This window comes from Rhineura floridana, chromosome 22 (genome assembly GCF_030035675.1).
Source record: "Rhineura floridana isolate rRhiFlo1 chromosome 22, rRhiFlo1.hap2, whole genome shotgun sequence".
Classification (NCBI taxonomy): domain Eukaryota; kingdom Metazoa; phylum Chordata; class Lepidosauria; order Squamata; family Rhineuridae; genus Rhineura; species Rhineura floridana.
This window is the reverse complement of record NC_084501.1, coordinates 9373838-9394625: the sequence shown is the minus strand read 5'-3', so window position 1 is coordinate 9394625 and position 20788 is coordinate 9373838. Positions and strand designations below refer to the sequence as shown.

Below are 20788 nucleotides of genomic sequence, written 5' to 3'. Positions count from 1 at the left end.
TTAGAATTTTTTGCATCTTCCTACCTATCTGTGCCCAAAATGATTTTGCCTTTTTACACAGCCACCACATATGATAAAATGATCCTTCTTGTTGTTTACATTTCCAACAAACATTAGAAACATTACTATACATTTTTGACAACTTTTCTGGAGTCATGTACCAACGGTACATCATTTTATAGAAATTTTCTTTAAGATTATAGCATAGTGTAAATCTCAAGCCTTTTTTCCACATATTTTCCCATTGATCCATTTGTATGTTATAACCAAAATTTTTTGCCCACTTTACCATACACTCTTTTACTTGTTCTTCCTCCATATCCATTTTCAGTAAGAGTTTATACATTTTCGCAATTATATTTTCATCATTTGTACACAATCCTATTTCAAAATCAGATTTACTTATTTCAAACCCATACATTTTCTTGTCCATTTTATATCTTTCTAACAATTGTAAATAGGCAAACCATTGAAAACTATATCCTTCCTTTGTCAGTTGTTCTCTCTCTTTCATTATATATTCTCCATGTACATTTTCTAATAGTTCTTGATAAGTTAACCATTTCTCTTTTCCAGCCATTTCTCTTCTGTAAAACGCTTCTTGACTTGAGACACATAATGGTATTTTCGAATAAAACCTTGGTTTATATCTATTCCATATTTTCAACAGAGGACGTCTTATAAAATGATTGTTAAAGTCTACATTTACTTTTACTTTGTCATACCATATATATCCATGCCATCCCCACATCTCCCAATCACTTTCCAAGCTATGTCTTTTTTCTTTTCATTCTCAAGAGCAACAGAGTGCTTTGACATGGAAATGGACTGCATTCAAGTCGGTCCCCACCTATGGGCGACCCTGTGAATTGGGTTTTCATGGTCAGCGGTATTCAGAGGTGGTTTACCATATTGCCTTCCTCTGCGGCTGAGAGGCAGTGACTGGCCCAAGGTCACCCAGTGAGCTTCATGGCTGTGTGGGGATGCGAACCTTGGTCCAACACCTTAACCATGCGCAATCCTTAAAAACCTCAGTGTGCGTTTACACCCCTCACCGCCTGGAGACTTCCTATTAAAAAAGGAAATTAACAAGATGCAAGACAAACGTTTCTCCAGCAGGGGGCAACAAGCCCAGGCCTTTGTCGGCCCCTTTTCCTTCCCCTCCTTTTTTGCTCTTCCCTGGATGACAGAAGGGAGCGGGAGGAGCTGGGATGACATCGCCGCTTGCTATTTACAGCTTGCCTGGTTGAGCTCTTTCCTCCTGCTCCAGACATTCTCAGCTGTTGGGCTGAGATCCTGGTATGTGCATAGACCTCCGGCTGCGAAAGGTTTGTTTTCCTTTCCTCTTTCTACTATCTTGTGCTGAATCAAACTGCCGGTCTGTCAGGCTCGGGAATGGGGCACTCTGTGGCCCTCCAGATGCAGTTGGACTCAGGCTCCTATCAGCCCCAGCCAGCATGACTAATGGTCAGGGGTGATGGGAGTTGCGGTCTTAGGAACATGTCTGCATTCCCTTTATCTGATTTAGCTGCACGGCATACATTTAAAGGACCCCCCCAAGAATCCTGGGAACTGTAGTTTACCCCTCACACAGAACTGCAATTCCCAGCACCCTCAACAAACGACCGTTCCCAGGATTCTTGGGGGATGCCGTGTGCTTTAAATGTATGTTTGTTTGGAAAGTTGCCTTATAGTGAGACAGACCGTTGGGTCCATCTGGCTCTGTATGGTCCACACTGACTGGCAGCTGCTCTCCAGGGTTTCAGACAGGGAAACTTCCCCAGCGCTACTTGGATATGTCAGGGATCAAACCTGAGACCTTCTGCATGCAAAGCAGATGCTCTGCCACTGAGCTGCAGTTCTGCCCCATATGTTTAAGCTCCCCAGGGTCTTCCACTTCGATTGGGCTTCCACGTCTTTTAAGTGGCGATGTTGGTGATAGATGCTGGGAGGTTCTGCATGCCAAACACGTACTCAGTTCTTGAGATCTGGCTTTCTGTCTGTTGGGGAAAGTCATACCGTAAGATCTTCCCTGTCACCTGGATGATGCATTATCTGTACATGTCCAGAGAGATAGAAATTATATCTGGGGAGAGGTGTCGATTTGGATTCTTTGCATTGCAAACAGCCTGGACTATCGCAGCAGTCCACCTGAAAGACAGCAGCGCTCTTGACATGTTCCTAGCAGGAACTGAGGAATATAATAAGGGTTAGAGAAGGTTGACAGCAAGATAAGATAAATAGAAAAAGGGAGTTCGTTCCTATCGTATTGGAATGGAAGGATGTAGCAGGTGATAAATCCGTATAGCTTATTGGGGGAGATATATGTTGAAATATGTTTGAGGTCCAGTTGTGTATGAAAAAGACCCGGTTTAAGTTTTTCTTTTTTTCTTTTTAAAAAAAACTAATTATTTTTATAAATTAATTATAAATTAATTAATTTATCTTATGAATTAAAAGGATTGCTCGGGTGATCTTAGATTGAATAACAAGGAATGTTTTTGTACACCATAGACTGAAGATTCACATAATATTTGTACATTTATAGATGAATGCATCTAGGCTTCAGATTTTTGTATTTCCCTGTTGATTGGCTGCTCCACATTTCAGTATTGCCCGTGGCAGCACCATGAAAAAATAACAAAGGGTGGGGGCATAAGAACATAAGAACATAAGAAGAGCCTGCTGGATCAGGCCAGTGGCCCATCTAGTCCAGCATCCTGTTCTCACAGTGGCCAACCAGGTGCCTGGGGGAAGCCCGCAAGCAGGACCCGAGTGCAAGAACACTCTCCCCTCCTGAGTCTTCGGGCAACTGGTTTTCAGAAGCATGCTGCCTCTGACTAGGGTGGCACAGCACAGCCATCATGGCTAGTAGCCATTGATAGCCCTGTCCTCCATGAATTTGTCTAATCTTCTTTTAAAGCCATCCAAGCTGGTGGCCATTACTGCATCTTGTGGGAGCAAATTCCATAGTTTAACTATGCGCTGAGTAAAGAAGTACTTCCTTTTGTCTGTCCTGAATCTTCCAACATTCAGCTTCTTTGAATGTCCACGAGTTCTAGTATTATGAGAGAGGGAGAAGAACTTTTCTCTATCCACTTTCTCAATGCCATGCATAATTTTATACACTTCTATCATGTCTCCTCTGACCCGCCTTTTCTCTAAACTAAAAAGCCCCAAATGCTGCAACCTTTCCTCGTAAGGGAGTTGCTCCATCCCCTTGATCATTCTGGTTGCCCTCTTCTGAACCTTTTCCAACTCTATAATATCCTTTTTGAGATGAGGCAACCAGAACTGTACACAGTATTCCAAATGCGGCCGCACCATAGATTTATACAACGGCATTATGATATCGGCTGTTTTATTTTCAATACCTTTCCTAATTATCGCTAGCATGGAATTTGCCTTTTTCACAGCTGCCGCACACTGGGTCGACATTTTCATCGTGCTGTCCACTACAACCCCGAGGTCTCTCTCCTGGTCGGTCACCGCCAGTTCAGACCCCATGAGCGTATATGTGAAATTCAGATTTTTTGCTCCAATATGCATAATTTTACACTTGTTTATATTGAATTGCATTTGCCATTTTTCCGCCCATTCACTCAGTTTGGAGAGGTCTTTTTGGAGCTCTTCGCAATCTCTTTTTGTTTTAACAACCCTGAACAATTTAGTGTCGTCAGCAAACTTGGCCACTTCACTGCTCACTCCTAATTCTAGGATTAGAATTCTAGTCTAGGATTATCCTATTCTAGGATTAGAATTCTAATTCTAGGCAGAGAGGGCAAATCCCATTTCTGCAGGGTGGCGGTAGAATAAGTTTTTGTCTGGGTCTCAGATGTTCAGTTTCTGAAACAGAAATATCCCGTATACTGCACGGGGATGCTTCCATAGTGAGGACCGCATCCTCCATTTAATTGAGGAACATGGAAAAGTTGCCTTATACCGAGTCCAGACTATTGGTGCCTCTGGCTCCGTATGTTCTACACTGACTGGCAGCGGCTCTCTCTAGGCTTTCAGGCAGGCTCTTTCTTTCCCAGCCCTTCCTGGAGATGCCTTTGGGGATTGAACCTGGGACCTTCTGTGTGCAAGGCAGACATCGCCCTTCCTTTCAAAACAAAGTCAGATTGTAGTCCTCATGGTTCTGAATCAAAGACAGAATGCAGGTGTGGGGAACCTCAGGCCCGGGGCCAAATGAGGCCCTCCAGGCCTCTCGGCTCGGTCCTCGGGATTCTCCGCAGGCCACGCCCCTTACTGGCCCTGCTTCACACCCCGAGTGCTTTTGCCTCGCTTCAGTGTGTCCTTGAACTCGGATCCCACCTCTTGCTTGTCTGGATGGAGGGCAGAGAGGGGCCCGTGAGCATGTGCAGAAGCTGGCCTACTGTACAGAGGTAATATTTGCATTCCTTGCTCCACCCACTTTTGCCTCTGGCCCCACCTGCCACTGGCCTGTGGCCCTTGGAAAGCTGCCCAGGAGGGAATGCGGCCCTTGGGCCGAAATATGTTTCCCTAACCCTGACGGTAATGAAGAGGTAGCATAGGAGCCTTATAGCAAGTGAGGTGGATGGGTCCATCTAGCTCAGTACTGTTGCCACTGACTGGCAGCAGCTTAATGTTTATGTATTTTCATTATTCTCCCTTTATTGTAAACATCTGTGAGATCTATAAATGTACTAAATTTAAAAAAATCTCCCCCAAATCTACTGGTTTTTGCCACTGGTGGGCTTCTTTCATCACAGCCAGTGTTAACATATTGGGATTTCATGAAAGAAAAACTGAGTCATGAAAAGAGACTTAACCGTCCAGCATTTTTCACTGGAATTTAGAACCCCCCCCCAACATTTGTGTTACTTCTTCCAGGGCTATGAGTCTGGGCTAGGAAAGAAAATGGGATGATGGTGCTGGGTGGTGGTGGTGGCTGCTGCCCAGTGGGCCTGGTGGGGCGGAAGGCAGGGAGCCCAACAGCAGGTGGAACCAGAGCCAATGACAGGCAGAGGCAGAGCCAATGACAGGCAGCCTCATCGTAGCTTTGACCCCATCCTCCTCCCTGCTGAGTTCTACAAGGACAAGACTGAGTAAGGAGGAGGGAGCTGACGGGCAGGGCCGCCCCCTGAGTGGCTGTTGAGTAAGGAGGCAGACAAGCGGGAGGGCCAGTAGAGAGCAGGTTGACGTTGGTGGGGTGGTGCCCCCTTTGCCCTAATGGGCCAGCTTCCCTTGGGGGTGGGGGAGGGGAAAGCTTTAAAGAAATCCACAGAGTTCGATGCTGAAGCTAAGCTTTAATGAAAGAAGAAGGAAGTCGTAGGACATTTCCCATGCCAGAGAGAAGAGAGGAAGGATCTCATTGCTGTAAAGCCATATCGTATTTGTCAGTTGCTGCTGCGGACATTCCCTTTAGAAACCACGAACCGGCCCTCTGGAGGGAGGAAGTCTTGGTCCTGGGATGATCACAACAACAGGGGGCTGGATGATGTGCACGTACTTGTAATCACGACGTGGAGTCAGATTGACGCCATTAGCGCTGACCCCAGAGGTTATGGCAAGGCACTGCAATTGCACTGCGTCACTCCCAAAATCACTGGTGCCGCTAATGGGGTGCCCCCAAGAAGAGGTTCCAGTTGGGATGTAGCAGAAGTGCTGGAGGGATGGAATGTAGCCGTGGGACATCTTGGAGCAATGGAGCTGGGTCTGAAATGAGAAATTGGGGTTTTGCTGATGGGGGAAAAACACATTGATTCAATATCACTATCAGAATTTATTACCGGCTCTTCATCCAAAGGTCCCAGGGCAGGTAACAACAATTTCAAAACGTATAATTTGAAACAATCAAGAACAACCGAAACAACGTCACAGAAAAAAGGGTGCGTCCTAAAAATATACCTCTCGGGTAAAGAGTAAAAAGGTAAAGATGCACCTTCAGCATTTGCCGAACATTGTACAATGAAGTTGCCAGGCGCACCTCGGTGGGGCAGGGAGTTCCACAGCTTAGGGGCTGCCACTGGGAGTACCCCCTTCTGGACCCCCCCAACTCCTGAGGGTGGCGGAACTGCCGAAAGGGCCCCCTCTGCTGACCTCAACACCCGAGAGGGTCTGTAGGGCAGGAGGCGGTCTGTGAGATATTTGGGACCTAAGTTGTTTGGGGCGTTTAACACTAATGTGAGCGCCTTGAAGTGGGCCTGGAAACGACCTGGCAAGGCAGGCAGGCACCTCTTTTAAAGCAGCAGTTCTATGGGATTCATTCGTTTAGTTTCCTACATTTTAATTTGTATGTTTTCTAGGGAAAGGGCTGCAGCTCAGCGGCAGAGCACCTGCTTTGCATGCAGAAGGCCCTGAGTTCGATCCCTGGCAAGCAGGAGAACAGTGAGAACAGCATGCTGAGCTAGTGTCCCATCCAGAGCTGGAACCACGAGACGGAGACGCGGGTGCAATTACATCTTGCTTTATTAAAGTAATGGATACATCAAAGACATTGCGCTTCATATAGAAACCTGCCTTACTCGCTAGAAATCCCTATCTGCACTCTAGACATGCTCTGCGGTGTGTAAAGGAAGTTGACTCAGCGACTCCCATCTGTGAGCTGCCAGCTTAAGTAGGGAACATTTTTGATCGTAATCTATGACTCCTTCGCAAGTCGTGTCTCAGCCCTGTCTGTTTTTTGCAGCGACAGGCGTGAGACAAAAGGGGGCGTGTTTCCAACGGCTCATCGGAAAACACCTGCTTTTGGACTGCAGGCTCGAGGTCAGGAGGAGGCGTCATGCTGGAAGCGTCCTGGGAACTGCTTGGCAAGGGAGGAGTTGGCATGATCTCTGGGGCGTCCCCTGATGGGTCCTCAAGATCAAATGGAGGTGGCGCACTCTCCTCTTCGGAGCTCCCGCCACCTGTGGGAACTGGCTGGAGTTGAGGCTCACTGCCCCCCCCCCCAGGTCCCGAGCAGACTCAACAACTCCTGGGCCTTCCGCGCCTTCTGGCAGCTGAAGCGCCTGAAACTCATGCCTCTCCCCTCCCTGCTCCTTCAGGGAGAGCCGAGGCTCAATGTGAGGCGTCCTTCCCTGGCTGTCCCTGTCAGGTTCCTACCTGCTCGTGGTTACTGCCTGTCTCTAGGCACCACCAGGGACTCCACCAGTCCGGACCGCTCTCTCTTATGATTTCTCTCCCCGCTCTAGCACAGATCTCAACAGATCCCCCTGCTAAGCAACCACCAGTAACGTCCCAATACTAGTATTCCCAGAGACTCTGAATACTGGTATTGTTACTCTCTTCACCGCTGCCACCCTTTGTTACAGTTCCCCTTCAGCCTTGGTCATTACCTTACCCTCCCTTCTGGTCTGTGAAACCCCAGCCAAGGAACAGGCCTTTGGTAAACCAAATTAAGTATTTATTACAGATAACAAAGCTAACAAGATTAACAAGATTTCTTCTTAAGGCACATAAGCATATGGTTTTACTCAATACTAATCCGAACTCCACCTCCCTCCTGGTAAACAACTCTCTAAACCCCACCAAGCAATCCACTCTTTCTCTTCTCCCCCCAGATTCCACAATTCACCACCTCACATTCACCCAGATTTACCTGTCATCCTTTCATTTATACTCTCAGCCATTTTAAACATTCAGCAAATCATCAAGCATTCTATTGCCCATTCACTCCCCCTCCTCTTTCACTACTTACCATGTATACTCTAAACAACCAGCACTTACCATATATACACTAATATATACGAACATCACACTCAACAGCTAGATGGGCCACTGGCCTGAGCCAGCCGGCTACCCTTACGTGCTTCTGTTCCACATACACAAGGCCACACAGCTGTGTACCTTTATTTCTTTCTTAATTATGAGATTTATATCCCGCCTTTCCTCCCAGCAGGAGCCCAGGAATAGGACTCTGGGGGCTTCTTTTTGAAAGGAAGAACGGGGTGCAAATTTGGAAATGCATGTTGACTACTAGGTGGTCTGAAGCAACCCCTGTGTTTCAGCATGACCTCGTTAGATATACTAATAAATATCATCATCATTATCATTGATAATGTGTTGCATTCGAAAGGTCCCAGGATCACTCAAGGTAGGGCAGGAAGATACCTGAAATCCTGGAGAGCCATCGGCAGTCTGTGTAGACCAGGAGTGGTGGACTCCAACGCCCATCAGCCCCAGCCAGCACGGCCAATGGTCAGGGATGACAGGGGTTGTGGTCCAGCAACAGTTCAAGGGATATAGATGTTCCCCATCCCTTGCATAGACTTTATTGAACTAGAAGGACCATTCATTTGACTCCGTATCTAATGTATCTAAGTCTCCAAAGAACGATCCCAAATGCCAAATGTTAATAGCAAGTAAAAGCAGTGCTGACTGGTGCTCAGTGGAAGTGGTCCCTCCAGGGAGATTGGCGTCTCTGATAAGAACATAAGAAGAGCCTGCTGGATCAGGCCAGTGGCCCATCTAGTCCAGCATCCTGTTCTCACAGTGGACAACCAGGTGCCTGGGGGAAGCCTGCAAGCAGGACCCGAGTGCAAGAACACTCTACTCTCCTGAGGCTTCCAGCAACTGGTTTTCAGAAGCATGCTGCCTCTGACTAGGGTGGCAGAGCACAGCCATCATGGCTAGTAGCCATTGATAGCCCTGTCCTCCATGAATTTGTCTAATCTTCTTTTAAAGCCATCCAAGCTGGTGGCCATTACTGCATCTTGTGGGAGCAAATTCCATAGTTTAACTATGCGCTGAGTAAAGAAGTACTTCCTTTTGTCTGTCCTGAATCTTCCAACATTCAGCTTCTTTGAATGTCCACGAGTTCTAGTATGATGAGAGAGGGAGAAGAACCTTTCTCTATCCACTTTCTCAATGCCATGCATAATTTTATACACTTCTATCATGTCTCCTCTGACCCGCCTTTTCTCTAAACTAAAAAGCCCCAAATGCTGCAACCTTTCCTCGTAAGGGAGTCGCTCCATCCCCTTGATCATTCTGGTTGCCCTCTTCTGAACCTTTTCCAACTCTATAATATCCTTTTTGAGATGAGGCAACCAGAACTGTACACAGTATTCCAAATGCGGCCGCACCATAGATTTATACAACGGCATTATGATATTGGCTGTTTTATTTTCAATACCTTTCCTAATTATCCCTAGCATGGAATTTGCCTTTTTCACAGCTGCCGCACACTGGGTCGACATTTTCATCGTGCTGTCCACTACAACCCCGAGGTCTCTCTCCTGGTTGGTCACTGCCAGTTCAGACCCCATGAGCGTATATGTGAAATTCAGATTTTTTGCTCCAATATGCATAATTTTACACTTGTTTATATTGAATTGCATTTGCCATTTTTCCGCCCATTCACTCAGTTTGGAGAGGTCTTTTTGGAGCTCTTCGCAATCCCTTTTTGTTTTAACAACCCTGAACAATTTAGTGTCGTCAGCAAACTTGGCCACTTCACTGCTCACTCCTAATTCTAGGTCATTAATGAACAAGTTGAAAAGTACAGGTCCCAATACCGATCCTTGAGGGACTCCACTTTCTACAGCCCTCCATTGGGAGAACTGTCCGTTGATTCCTACTCTCTGCTTTCTGCTTCTTAACCAATTCCTTATCCACAAGAGGACCTCTCCTCTTATTCCATGACTGCTAAGCTTCCTCAGAAGCCTTTGGTGAGGTACCTTGTCAAACGCTTTTTGAAAGTCTAAGTACACTATGTCCACTGGATCACCTCTATCTATATGCTTGTTGACACTCTCAAAGAATTCTAATAGGTTACTGAGACAGGACTTTCCCTTGCAGAAGCCATGCTGGCTCTGCTTCAGCAAGGCTTGTTCTTCTATGTGCTTAGTTAATCTAGCTTTAATGATACTTTCTACCAGTTTTCCAGGGACAGAAGTTAAGCTAACTGGCCTGTAATTTCCGGGATCCCCTCTGGATCCCTTTTTGAAGATTGGCGTTACATTTGCCACTTTCCAGTCCTCAGGCACGGAGGAGGACCCAAGGGACAAGTTACATATTTTAGTTAGCAGATCAGCAATTTCACATTTGAGTTCTTTCAGAACTCTCGAGTGAATGCCATCTGGGCCCGGTGATTTGTCAGTTTTTATATTGTCCATTAAGGTTAGAACTTCCTCTCTCGTTACCACTATTTGTCTCAGTTCCTCAGAATCCCTTCCTGCAAATGTTAGTTCAGGTTCAGGGAGCTGCCCTATATCTTCCACTGTGAAGACAGATGCAAAGAATTCATTTAGCTTCTCTGCAGTCTCCTTATCGTTCTTTAGTACACCTTTGACTCCCTTATCATCCAAGGGTCCAATCGTCTCCCTAGATGGTCTCCTGCTTTGAATGTACTTATAGAATTTTTTGTTCTTGGTTTTTATGTTCTTAGCAATGTGCTCCTCAAATTCTTTTTTAGCATCCCTTATTGTCTTCTTGCATTTCTTTTGCCAGAGTTTGTGTTCTTTTTTATTTTCTTCATTCAGACAAGACTTCCATTTTCTGAAGGAAGACTTTTTGCCTCTAAGAGCTTCCTTGACTTTGCTCGTTAACCATGCTGGCATCTTCTTGGCCCTGGCAGTACCTTTTCTGATCTGCGGTATGCACTCCAGTTGAGCTTCTAATATAGTGTTTTTAAACAACTTCCAAGCATTATCGAGTGATGTGGCCCTCTGGACTTTGTTTTTCAGCTTTCTTTTTACCAATCCCTTCATTTTTTGAAGTTTCCTCTTTTGAAGTCAAATGTGACCGTGTTGGATTTTCTTGGCAATTGGCCAGTTACATGTATGTTTAATTTAATAGCACTGTGGTCACTGCTCCCAATCGGTTCAACAACACTTACATCTCGCACCAGGTCCCGGTCCCCGCTGAGGATTAAGTCCAGGGTTGCTGTCCCTCTGGTCGGTTCCATGACCAACTGGTCTAGGGAATAGTCATTTAGAATATCTAGAAACTTTGCTTCTTTGTCATGACTGGAACACATATGCGGCAAGTCTATGTCCGGGTAGTTGAAGTCACCCATTACTACCACATTTCCTAGTTTGGATGCTTCCTCAATTTCATATCTCATCTCAAGGTCTCCCTGAGCATTTTGATCAGGGGGACGATAGATCGTTCCCAGTATTAAGTCCCTCCTGGGGCATGGGATCACCACCCACAACGATTCTGTGGAGGAGTCCGCCTCTTTTGGGGTTTTGAGCTTGCTGGATTCAATGCCTTCTTTCACGTACAGAGCGACTCCGCCACCAATACGTCCTTCCCTGTCCTTCCGATATACTTTATATCCAGGGATAACCATATCCCACTGGTTTTCTCCATTCCACTAGGTCTCTGTTATGCTCACTATATCAATGCTCTTCTCTAAGACCAAGCACTCCAGTTCTCCCATCTTGGTTCGCAGGCTCCTAGCATTAGCGTACAGGCACTTGTAAGCAGTGTCTCTCTTCAAGTGTCTTTGGCACTTGTGGTTAGGCCTTTGGTAATTTTGCTCTTCTGAATTTATATCCTGTGCCCCTGCTCTCACAATGCCTACTTCTAGTCCTACCCCTTTTAAAATTTCATCATTTCTTTGGTTTTTATCCCAGGGGGGAGGTTTATTCCGAACCGGACCTTTCTCAGCTCCTGTCAGGTTTCCCCCCTCAGTCAGTTTAAAAGCTGCTGTGCTACCTTTTTAATTTTAAGTGCCAGCAGTCTGGTTCCATTCTGGTTCAAGTGGAGCCCGTCCCTTTTGTACAGGCCCGGCTTGTCCCAAAATGTTCCCCAGTGCCTAACAAATCCAAACCCTTCCACCCGACACCATCGTCTCATCCACGCATTGAGACTGCGAAGCTGGGCCTGTCTGGCTGGTCCTGCGCGTGGAACCGGTAGCATTTCAGAGAAAGCCACCTTGGAGGTCCTGGCTTTCAGCATCCTACCTAGCAACCTAAATTTTGCTTCCAGGACCTCACGGCTGCATTTCCCCATGTCGTTGGTGCCAACGTGCACCACGACCACTGGCTCCTTCCCAGCACTGTCTACCAAACTATCTAAATGACATGATGTCAGTGGGGCAGTGAATCCGCTCTGGGTTTGAGTCCAAACTTTGAAGGAAGTGTCCAAGGTGCCAAAACTATTTTGGAAATAGGTTCCAGCACCTCTGAGAGCTCTTGAAAGTTCAGAGTAAAACCTGGAGCGGATTCACCGCCCCACTGACCTTGGAGCTCCACGCAATACATTCCTTCCACTCCTATTCCGCTTTAAACAGTCATGGCTGCTTCCCCCAAAGAATCTTGGGAAGGGAAGTTTGTGAAGGGTGCTGAGAGTTAGGGCAACCCGATTCTCTTCACAGCCCTACATTTCCCAGAGTGGTTTAGCAATTCCTCCCTCTTCCCTGGGCACTCGGGGAATTGTTGCTCTGTGAGGGGAAGAGGGGTCTCCCAGCAACTCTCAGCACCCTTCACAAGCTGTATTTCCCAGGATTCTCTGGGGGAAGCCATGACTTTTTCAAGTGGAATAATAGTGGAATTAATGGGTGGCGTGAATGTGGCCCAGCAGCAGGCACAGCCAGAGCCAGAGCCAATGGCACTCGGAGCTGTCTTCCGCCTGCCTGTAAGTAAGGAGACAGGCTGGGGGAACCGGCTGAGGGCAGACTGAGGCTGGTGGGGTACTGGCCCCTTTGCCCTCCTGAACCAGCCTCCCCTGAGCAGAAGCAGGTTTAGGTTCCCAGGAAGAGAGCGAGCGAGCGAACGAAGAAGAGGTTCTTTCACTTACCAAGTCCTGAACAAACTGCTTGGGAGAAGGCGAGAGTTGCTGTTGGGAGAAGCGCAGGTGGGAAGACCTTTTATGCATCTCCGGGACTGTGACTCACTCTCTTGTTGCCTGACACTGTGTGCAGTTATCCTGGCCTGAAGGCCCTTCCCAATGAATTTGGGCTTGCTAATTAATTTAACGCAGCTTCAGACAAGCATTTCTGGCCCACCCTGCATTTATGATGTGCCTGTGACACACCTACGGTCCCCTTTCATTATCCAAGGGTTTATTTTCGAAGAGATTTCATACATTTCCTAAATAGGCCGCTCCCCTTTCATATAACATATATGTTATGTCAAGGCTCTCCGTCCACTGAATTCTACAGATGTGTTACAGTCCTCCTCCAAATCTTCCCATCCTTGGACAGTTTCATTTGTTGTATAGAAGCCGCTGCCGATTTCTGCGTGGAACCGAGACTTCCAAATTCAGCTCCAGGTCGTGTCTGTTTCTACTTTGCTCCACTCTGAAATACAAATGCCATCTCGCTCTTGCAGCACTAAGGAAGAGGAAGCTGAGTGGTGGGGCCACCCCCTGGGCCTGGTCAGTGTAAGAAGAGAGGCGGGTGGGGGGCTGGCTGAGGGCAGACTGAGGTCGGGGAGGCACTGTCCCCAGGCGCCCCAAAGCGCAAGCTGGTGCTGCTCTCTGCCACTTGCCACCCTGGCTTCCTTTCGGGAGGAAGGGCGGGACAGAAACTTAATAAATAAATAGATGCATAGATAAATCATGCAAGATGGCGGTGGGGGTGTCCACATGCTCCCACTGCCATTTCAGGTGATGGCAGGCATGTGCGTACAGCATGCTGACACGGCTGGATATATTTAAGCCCCCAGCAGTGGCAGTGGTGGTAGTGCCGCTGCGTGGCCACCGTTGCCTTCGAGGGCCCACTGCAGCCTGGCTCCGGCCCTCCATCTACATCTCTCTCTCTCTCTCCTCATCATTGTGACATTTCATATCACCTACGACTGGACATCTGGTATTGATGATTACCATTCTATTTTTAATTGTATTCTCCCTTTCCTAAAGGAAATGTACCTCATCACAACAACTGTCCAAGGTAGGTTGAGCTGAGAGAGAGACTTGCACATGGTCTCCCAGTGAGTTTCTTGACAGAGTGATGATTTGAACTTGGGTCTTCCAGGCTCCTGCCCAACACACTAAGATATATATAGATATATATATATACATATATATATATATATATCTAAGGATGTATTTTAAATTGTAACCTGTCCTGGGACCTCAGGATAAATGGCTGGTTAATAAGTAACTAAATAAATAAGTACATCATAATAGCAGCTCTCAGTGTCCTGATGCCATTGCACATATATTTATTTACCCCCCTCCCCTTTCCAATTAGATAGGTATCAACTGGTACTTCACTCCAGCTTTGTCTGGATCCCTTCTGGGATCCGGTTAATCTCTAAAACAATAGATATGCTACTGTGATTAACAAATGACGGATTTTATTTATGTGGCAAAATATTTTGGCAGTGGTAGAGCTTTGAGGATAGAGGCTGGGTACACACCAGATCATGGTTCTCGACTTTCAGACTGAGTTTTAGCAAAGAAAAGGAGGGTTGTTGAGGAGGGTGCTTGAAATGATAGCTCTGTGAGGGATAAAGTGCCGTTCCCAGGACTCTTTGGGGGGAAATAACATGCTTTCATGCACTCAGAGTATGGTGTGTACCCAGCCTCTATCCTCAAGCTCTACCATTGCCAAAATATTTTGCCGCATAAATAAAACCCGTCTTTTGTTAATCACAGCAGCATATCTATTGTTTAGAGATTAACCGGATCCCAAAAGGGATCCAGAGCAAGCTTGAGTGAAGTGCCCTTTGATACCTATCTAATTGGAAAGGGGGGATAAATAAATACATGTGCAATGGCATCATAACACTGAGAGCTATTGTGATGTACTTATTTATCTACAGTGTTTATTTATATATACAGTGTGATATAGACCATAGATATATAGATATAGATACACAGTGTGTTGGGCTGGAGCCTGGAAGACCCAAGTTCAAATCCTCACTCTGTCAAGAAGCTCACTGGGAGACCCTGTGCAAGTCTCCCTCTCAGCTCAACCTACCTTGGAGGGTTGTTGTGACGAGGTGGGAACTATGTACGTTTCCTTTTGGAGAAAAGGGAGAATACAAATAAAAATAGAATGGTAATGAACAACATCAGATATCAAGTTGTAGGTGATATGAAATATCACAATGATGAGGTGAGAGAGAGAAAGAGAGAGAGAGAGAGAGAGAGAGAGAGAGAGAGAGATGTAGATGGAGGGCCGGATCCAGGCTGCAGTGGGCCCTCGAAGGCAACGGTGGCCACGCAGCGGCACTACCACCACTGCCACTGCTGGGGGCTTAAATACATCCAGCCGTGTCAGCATGCTGTACGCACATGCCTGCCATCACCTGAAATGGCAGTGGGAGCATGTGGACACCCCCACCGCCATCTTGCAGGATGACAATTATATCATGCTGCTGTGGCAATGTGGGAAGTGGCACAGCCAGCCTGCAGCAGCAGCCAAAGGCTGTTGACTGGGAGGGTGGCTCCCATTCCACAATCCACGCCAGCATGAGGGCATGGGGCGCATGCTCCATGCCTCGATGCTAGTGCAGGCCATGAAGTAGGAGCTATACTCGCCCAGGGGGCTCTGTCAACGACACGGCACCTCGGCCAGTGCCCAACCTGGCTGCCTGCTAGCACCGGGCCAGTGTGGCTGGATCAGACTGTTTCTATTTCAATTGTAAGATTGCTTCCGTGGGCTCTCTTGGGAGGAAGGGTGGGATATAAATTCAATACACAAACAAATAAACAAGCAAACAAACAAATGCCATTCCACGATTTGTTCTGTCCTTTTTATGCATTCATCTATGATGTATGTATTTATCTGTTTAAGAAAATAACAAAAAAAGTAAATATATGTTTTTCAAAGCTTTTTCTCACCCAATACTCATTGCAGACGGAGCAATCCTAACCCTGGCCTGGGGTTTGGGGTTGTGGACCATGAGAACCTAAGAAGAGTCTGGCTGCCAGGTCCGGCCAAAGGGGGCCCATCACAGTCCAGCATCCTCTTTGCACTCTGGCCACCCAATGCCCCACTGGGAAGCCCAAAGGCAGGACATGAGGGCAAGAGCAACACTCCCCACCTGCAACTGGGAGGAATGGGGGGAACGGAGAGATCAACCGGCCGCTTCTTGCAGCAGCTGGTGAGGGGGTGAGGACCAGGCCCGTCAGGGGATCTGTGGGGTCTGGATCCAGCAGACCCAAAGCCCCCAACGGACTCCTCCACACACACACACACACATCCCAAAATGCCCCGTATTCGAGCTTTCTGTTTATCGCTGGTGTGATAAGTGCTAACAGTAGCCTCCCACCCATGCGGATGAAGCGGGTAGGGCTCTGGAGTGCAACCACCTGGCAATGCTCTTCTCCAGGGATGGAAGATTTTATTTATCTACCTATTTATTTATTTATTACATCTCTGTCCCGCCCTTCCTCCCAAACGGAAGTCAGGGAGGCAACATGGCAGAGAGCAGCAGCGGCTCGCCCAGTGGGTCACTTGGGGCCAGTGCCCCACCAACGTCAGTCTGCCCCCAGCCAGCCCCCGCCTCTCTTCTTTTAAAACTGGCCCATGGGGTGGCCCTGCCTGTCAGCATTCTGCAGGCGGTCTGTGAGATATTTGGGACCTAAGTTGTCCGGGGCGTTTAACACTAATGTGAGCGCCTTGAAGTGGGCCTGGAAATGACCTAGCAAGGCAGGCAGGCACCTCTTTTAAAGCAGCGGTTCTATGGGATACATTCGTTTAGTTTTCTACATTTTAATTTGTATGTTTTCTAGGGAAACGGCTGCAGCTCAGCGGCAGAGCACCTGCTTTGCATGCAGAAGGCCCTGAGTTTGATCCCTGGCAAACAGGAGAACAGTGAGAACAGCATGCTGAGCTAGTGTCCCATCCAGAGCTGGAACCACGAGACGGAGACGCGGGTGCAATTAAATCTTGCTTTATTAAAGTAATGGATACATCAAAGACATTGCGCTTCATATAGAAACCTGCCTTACTCGCTAGAAATCCCTATCTGCACTCTAGACATGCTCTGCGGTGTGTAAAGGAAGTTGACTCAGCGACTCCCATCCGTGAGCTGCCAGCTTAAGTAGGGAACGTTTTTGATCGTAATCTATGACTCCTTCGCAAGTCCTGCCTCTGCCCTGTCTGTTTCTCGCGGCGGCGGGCGCGAGACCAAAGGGGGCGTGTTTCCAACGGCTCAATGGAAAACACCTGCTCTTGGGCTGCAGGCTCAAGGTCAGGAGGAGGCGTCATGCTGGAAGCGTCCTGGGAACTGCTTGGCAAGGGAGGAGTTGGCATGATCTCTGGGGCGCCCCCTCGAGAACAACTGGAGGTGGCGCACTCTCCTCTTCGGAGCTCCCGCCACCTGTGGGAACTGGCTGGAGTTCAGGCTCACTGCCCCCCCCCCAAGGTCCCGAGCAGACTCAAGAACTCCTGGGCCTTCCGCGCCTTCTGGCAGCTGAAGCGCCTGAAACTCATGCCTCTCCCCTCCCAGCTCCTTCGGGGAGAGCCGAGGCTCAACAGCTAGATGGGCAACTGGCCTGAGCCAGCCGGCTACCCTTACGTGCTTCTGTCCCACAGACACAAGGCCACACAGCTGTGTACCTTTATTTCTTGCTTAATTATGAGATTTATATCCCGCCTTTCCTCCCGGCAGGAGCCCAGGAATAGGACTCTGGGGGCTTCTTTTTGAAAGGAAGAACGGGGCGCAAATTTGGAAATGCATGTTGACCACTAGGTGGTCTGAAGCAACCCCTGTGTTTCAGCACGACCTCGTTAGATATACTAATAAATATCATCATCATCATCATCATTATCATTGATAATGTGTTGCATGCGAAAGGTCCCAGGATCACTCAAGGTAGGGCAGGAAGATACCTGAAATCCTGGAGAGCCATCGGCAGTCTGTGTAGACCAGGAGTGGTGGACTCCAACGCCCATCAGCCCCAGCCAGCACGGCCAATGGTCAGGGATGACAGGGGTTGTGGTCCAGCAACAGTTCAAGGGATATAGATGTTCCCCATCCCTTGCCTAGACTTTATTGAACTAGAAGGACCATTCATTTGACTCCGTATCTAACGTATCTAACTCTCCAAAGAACGATCCCAAATGCCAAATGTTAATAGCAAGTAAAAGCAGTGCTGACTGGTGCTCAGTGGAAGTGGTCCCTCCAGGGAGATTGGCGTCTCTGATGTCAGTGGGGAGGTGAATCCGCTCTGGGTTTGAGTCCAAACTTTGAAGGAACTGTCCAAGGTGCCAAAACTATTTTGGAAATAGGTTCCAGCACCTCTGAGAGCTCTTGAAAGTTCAGTTGGCCTTGGAGCTCCACGCAATGCATTCCTTCCACTCCTATTCCGCTTTAAACAGTCACGGCTGCTTCCCCCAAAGAATCCTGGGAAGGGAAGTTTGTGAAGGGTGCTGAGAGTTAGGGCAACCCAATTCCCTTCACAGCCCTACATTTCCCAGAGTGGTTTAGCAATTCCTCCCTCTTCCCTGGGCACTCTGGGAATTGTTGCTCTGTGAGGGGAAGAGCGGTCTCCCAGCAACTCTCAGCACCCTTCACAAGCTGTATTTCCCAGGATTCTCTGGGGGAAGCCATGACTTTTTCAAGTGGAATAATAGTGGAATTAATGGGTGGCGTGAATGTGGCCCAGCAGCAGGCACAGCCAGACCAGAGCCAATGGCACTCGGAGCTATCTTCCGCCTGCCTGTAAGTAAGGAGACAGGCTGGGGGAACCGGCTGAGGGCAGACTGAGGCTGTTGGGGCACTGGCCCCTTTGCCCTCCTGAACCAGCCTCCCCTGAGCAGAAGCAGGTTTAGGTTCCAGGAAGAGAGCGAGCAAGTGAGCGAAGAAGAGGTTCTTTCACTTACCAAGTCTTGAACAAACTGCTCAGGAGAAGGCGAGAGTTGCTGTTGGGAGAAGCGCAGGTGGGAAGACCTTTTATGCAGCTCCGGGACTGTGACTCACTCTCTTGTTGCCTGTCACTGTGTGCAGTTCTCCTGGCCTGAAGGCCCTTCCCAGTGACCACTCAGCTTTCTCTTCCTTAGTGCTGCAAGAGCGAGATGGCATTTGTATTTCAGAGTGGAGCAAAGCAGAAACAGACACGACCTGGAGCTGAATTTGGAAGTCTCGGTTCCACGCAGAAATCGGCAGCGGCTTCTATACAACAAATGAAACTGTCCAAGGATGGGAAGATTTGGAGGAGGACTGTAACACATCTGTAGAATTCAGCGGACGGAGAGCCTTGACGTAACTACTACTAATAATAATTTATTTCAGTCATAGACCAGATACATATAAATACAATACAACAGCAAAGGACAGTGTAAAAAATAACAATTCACAAAGTCTTAACCTGAACTTTCCTACAAAGAATAGAGGCCACAATATATTTGGCAACTTTAAACGTAACCTGGGAGGAGTAATCACCCAGCAAGTAGTCGATATAGAAAAATTCTGGTCTGCCTGGAAAAGGGACTAAAATAGGGAAAATTAACTGTTGCCTTAAATCATAATAGAAGGGACATCTCAGTAAAACATGCACATTGGTTTCAATTTCTCCCTCACCACAGGGGCACTTTCACTGTAAGAAATTTTGTTAAACTTGCCCTCCAAAAGGGCAGAGGGGAGAGTATTCCTCCTTGCCAAGGTAAAAGCCCTTCGGTATTTGGGAAGTGTTAAATCGCCTAGATAGGGCATGGGAGAAAAATATCTAGGGTTGTATCTATGTTTTCTTACTAGCATCAAATGATGCTGAAAATCAATGTCCTTGATGCGTTGACAAATGGCCGCTCGGGCTGAGTCTAGGCCCATTTCTAGGATTATGGGCATAGAGAAACCCAACTTGGTTATTTTATCTAAAATTTGCATTTCCCATATTGATTTAAAATCATCGGCTAAAATAAGCGGAGAAAGACTTTTTGGCTCAAAGATCAATTTTAACCATGCTTTTATTTTAAGCGCCCAGATGCGTGATTCTATAGATTGAAGTCCTGTTTCTAACCTCAAAATAAAACTGGGTATATAGGTCGAGACTGCAAGAGTAGCTCTCATAAAGGTATTTTGAATAGATTCTAAGACCGTAAATTTCTCCAAGATGGTAATTTGGGATCCATATAGGAGTTGAGGAATAATTTTCGCCAAGAATATTTCAACAGCTGATGGAAAAGATTGACCACCTCGCTGATAAAAGAAGGTCAATAACATATATGTTATAAGAAAGGGGAGCGGCCTATTTAGGAAATGTATGAAATCTTCTCAAAAATAAACCCTTGGATAATGAAAGGGGACCGTAGGTGTGTAAGAGGGACATCATAAATGCAGGGCGGGCCAGAAATGCCTGTCTGAAGCCGCGTTAAATTAATTAGCAAGCCCAAATTCATTGGGAAGGGCCTTCAGGCCAGGAGAACTGCACACAGTGTCAGGCAACAAGAGAGTGAGTCACAGTCCCGGAGCTGCATAAAAGGTCTTCCCACCTGCGCTTCTCCCAACAGCAACTCACGGCAGCATATATATTGTTTTAGAGATTAAAAGGGATCCAGACAAAGCTGGAGTGAAGTACTAGTTGATACCTATCTAATTGGAAAGGGGGGGGTAAATAAATACATGTGCAATGGCATCAGGACACTGAGAGCTGCTATTATGATGTACTTATTTATTTAGTTACTTATTAACCAGCCATTTATCCTGAGGTCCCAGGACATGTATCCAGATGAAGTTGGTACCCTCAAATGTAGTAAGGGTGTCTAGATCATCAAACCATTGCATAATAGTCGGCAGCTGGACTAGTCCAGCATTCTATGAGCCAATAATCATGAAAGGGGAGTGTGTTAGCCACTGAGAAGGGTCTTCTCACATGATTCCTTGTCCTTTCCTGCTGATTGGAGCCAATCAGAGTGAAACGAGGTGAGTCAGCCAATGAGAAGACACTTCCCAGCAGCGAACACTCTCCCCTTTCATGATGA

At 47.3% G+C, this 20788-nt stretch overlaps 1 long non-coding RNA gene across 1 annotated transcript; it reads left to right on the top strand.

The window, feature by feature from the left end:
• Positions 1-1180: 1180 nt before the first annotated feature.
• On the top strand, positions 1181-17553 carry LOC133375023 (uncharacterized). The gene is made up of 3 exons (XR_009760048.1): positions 1181-1328; positions 6273-6732; positions 16600-17553. It is a non-coding gene; the product is annotated as an uncharacterized LOC133375023 (long non-coding RNA).
• Positions 17554-20788: the final 3235 nt, after the last annotated feature.